Source organism: Aegilops tauschii, chromosome 6, assembly GCF_002575655.3.
Source record: "Aegilops tauschii subsp. strangulata cultivar AL8/78 chromosome 6, Aet v6.0, whole genome shotgun sequence".
In the NCBI taxonomy this organism is placed as follows: Eukaryota; Viridiplantae; Streptophyta; class Magnoliopsida; order Poales; family Poaceae; genus Aegilops; species Aegilops tauschii.
This window is the reverse complement of record NC_053040.3, coordinates 259392705-259396808: the sequence shown is the minus strand read 5'-3', so window position 1 is coordinate 259396808 and position 4104 is coordinate 259392705.

Here is a 4104-nt window from a genome sequence, read left to right as displayed (position 1 = left end):
ATTGGTTGGAAGGTGCACCCATAATATGGGCCAAGTAGCACGATCAATGTTAGGATGGTGAATCAATAACCCAAAAAGTCTTAGAATGAAACTATCGACCATTCACTTCAAGGAAAGAGGGTTGCTGGAAGTTTTGAATTCACACATCATAGTTCAATTGTCGGTATTCCCGTTAGAAACAACACGGGGAACAAGAAAGAATGGTGGTGGTGAGAAGTATCACTATACCAAGAATTCTTAAGAGGTGGTGAAATGCTCACGACAATCTTGACATAAAAGAAGGTAATACTCAAAGGTAAAGAAGATCAAATGTTGGATAGCAAGGAACTCAAGGTATAGCACAAAACACGGACAAGTTTGTGTTGAGTGGAAGGCAATAAAATGGTCGATGGTAACACAAATCATCGAGGGCAAGGATGGTATTTCTCATCATGAATTCAATTGATATCCTGGAAGAGCTCAGAAGGCTGATGATCATCACGACGCATTTGTCGAGAGATTTCATGAGGATGTAATTGATCGGCGATGACATCAAGTCAAAAGAATGATGAAGCAAAAGGTTATTGGAACCAAGGGTACGACCCAAACTCGAAGTCAAGTTTGTTGTTCAAGGAGAAATAATATGACGAGGAGGATCAACGTAAGATTAGCTCACCGTCGAAATTTGTGCTCCGGGACGAAGGACCAGGTAGCATAGTTAAAATCGGCACGATAATGATATAACCGAGCAGGCTAGGAATGTCGTGATCGAGTTCAAACTCGTAAGTAAAGAAGATTACTAAGAGTTGTTTAATCGTGATGCGGACTCGATTCAGTTATCGATGTCCTTGAGGGTTTAATAACTCAGAGCCCGTGAAAAAAAATTGGAATCGGTGAGAGTGTAGTACTTGACGGAGAACTCATAAGAAGTTATGCAGTTCCGTGACAATCTCGAGATACCAGGGGGGTAATACTCGACGACAGTCCAAAGTAGATGTTGGACTGGGGTATTGCTCTGCAGAAGACAAGTGCTTAAACTTGCACGAGAAATGGTATTTAAAGGAGAACATGGTCGGGGCCACGATTGAAAAAGGCCAGATCCCAGATATAAGATGAACTTATACCAAGGGAATAATTAATTTTAAAATAAGCTTCGATGATAAGATCTACATCGTGTCCATGGGCATGAACACAAAGTTCAAGGTCGACTCCCACTTCTTCAATGTATAACCTTCCATTGACTTCTCGTTTCTTTTCGAAATGGCATTAGTTGTTGAAAGTTTTACCTGGTGCAATACCAGATAAGTATGACCCGTGATATCTTTCGGGTTTGCACAGATTAGGGAAGGCATTGGTTCAACCCATCGGGGCTTCTTAGGAACATATACCACAAGCTTCAAGAGTAAATATCACCAGCTGGAAAGCAGAGCATGGTTGACAAAAGGAGAGGATACAATTTACCAAAGGCATTATGTACCGGAGAAAGAACTCACAAGGTGATTAATTATGAAGGACACTATCGGATAATAATCCAACAGTGGATATGGCGATCCGCAATGGAGCTGATGTGAGTATCGATACCCAATCTGAGGAAGAAAGAATGCAAATGCATCGGTTTGTAGAACATCTGAATAATTCAACGTTTAAATGGCAAAGGAATTATGATCAAATCAAGGGATCAGGAGCAAATGCTCTAGTCAAGGATGGATAAGTTGAATAGACTTAGGGGTACAATTGATGGCAAACTGATTGGCCGAGAACCAGCTCATGTTCGAAAGACGTCTGAGTCGGAAAGATAATTTATAAGGGTCAAGTGATGATTGCGTGCATTCGCACACATATAGAAACAACGGACTTAAAATGATAGTGACAAAGGATGCCAATAAGATTACTAGACTTATGGGATTAACCATAATGAAAGCAAGTAAGAATTTCAAGAGCAATAGGCTGTTGGGGATTTTTGGAATATCGAATGGTATTTCGAAGACATTTGTGAAATACAGGAATCAACTGTGGATGAACGGATACTCGATAAGTGTGAGGAATTATCCGTAGGGGTATTCATGTGGTAAAGAACTACAAGGCAGTAAGCTCAAAGGATTCTCAGGATAACAGAGAGTATTTCAGGGCATCTTGTAATAATAAGATCAACGGGGAATGATTGTATGAATGGCAAGTGTATGCGGTTTTGATAGGGGTTGACGGTGGAAGGAAATCGCAAATGCGATGGCACAAAAACTCGAGAGAACATCGTAGAGTAACTTCGGAATCTTCTAGTGCAACAGGCAATCATCTGGAGTGAGGGGCTCTTCGGGAGAAAGTATTTTCGAGAACCTAAAGTTAGTTTTGTTTTTAGCAAAATCATTTAACCCGAATAGAAGAGAGCTCAGAGTCCCAGAGTATAGACGAGGAATAAAAGATCCTAATGCCACCCAATGGCGACGTGGGCCCGTAAGCCACACAGCCATGTTAGTAAAAGTTTTGCAATGACTAAACTCGACTTCGGCCAAGGAGTGTGGAAGGGGGATTCCTACAGGCAGTCGGCTCTGATACCAACTTGTGACGCCCCCGATTCAATCGTACACTAATCATACACGCAAATGTGTACGATCAAGATCAAGGACTCACGGGAAGACATCACAACACAACTCTAGACACAAATTAAAATAATACAAGCTTTATATTACAAGCCAGGGGCCTCGAAGGCTCGAATACATAAGCTCGAATACACAAGAGTCAGCGGAAGCAATAATATCTGAGTACAGACATAAGTTAAACAAGATGCCATAAAATGGCTAGGACAAACAGGGATACAGATCGAAAGAGGGGCAGGCCTCCTGCCTGGGATCCTCCTAAACTACTCCTGGTCGTCGTCAGCGGCCTGCACGTAGTAGTAGGCACCTCCTGTGTAGTAGGAGTCATCGTCGACGGTGGCATCTGGCTCCTGGGCTCCAGCCTCTGGTTGCGACAACCGAGAAGAAAGGAAAGTGGGAAAAGAGGGAGAAAAGCAACGGTGAGTACTCATCCAAAGTACTCGCAAGCAAGGATCTACACTACATATGCAGGGGTATCTGTGTAAAGGGGAAATATCGGTGGACTGAACTATAGAATGCCAGAATAAGAGGGGGATAGCTAGTCCTGTCGAAGACTACGCTTCTGCAGCCTCCATCTTGCAGCATGTAGAAGAGAGTAGATGGTAAGTTCACCAAGTAGCATCGCATAGCATAATCCTACCCGGCGATCCTCTCCTCGTCGCCCTGTGTGAGAGCGATCACCGGGTTTTATCTGGCACTTGGAAGGGTGTGTTTTATTAAGTATCCGGTTCTAGTTGTCATAAGGTCAAGGTACAACTCCGAGTCGTCCTTTTACCGAGGGACACGACTATTCGAATAGATAAACTTCCCTGCAGGGGTGCACCACATAACCCAACACGCTCGATCCCATTTGGCCGGACACACTTTCCTGGGTCATGCCCGGCCTCGGAAGATCAACACGTCGCAGCCCTACCTAGGCACAACAGAGAGGTCAGCACGCCGGTCTAAATCCTATGGCGTAGGGGTCTGGGCCCATCGCCTATTGCACACATGCACGTTGCGAGGGCGGCCGGAAGCAGAACTAGCCCCCTTAATACAAGAGCAGGCTTACGTTCCAATCCGGCGCGCGCCGCTCAGTCGCTGACGTCACGAAGGCTTCGGCTGATACCACGACATCGAGTGCCCATAACTGTTCCCGCGTAGTTGGTTAGTGCGTATAGGCCAGTGGCCAGACCCAGATCAAATACCAAGGTCTCGTTAAGCGTGTTATTTTGAAGTAACCGCGGACGCCGACCAGGGCCAAGCCCACCTCTCTCCTAGGTGGTGTCAACTTGCCCTGTCGCTCCGCCAGAAAGTAACAGTCGGGGGCCGTCGGGAACCCAGGCCCACCTCTACCGGGATGGAGCCACCTGCCCCTTCAGCCCCCATCTCCGAACAGTATCATAAGTAATGTAATAGTATAAAGTATATAGCATATGCCCGTGATCACCTCCCGAAGTGATCACAGCCCGGTAGTATAGCATGGCAGACGGACAAGAGTGTAGGGCCACTGATGGAATACTAGCATCCTATACTAAGCATTTAGGATTGC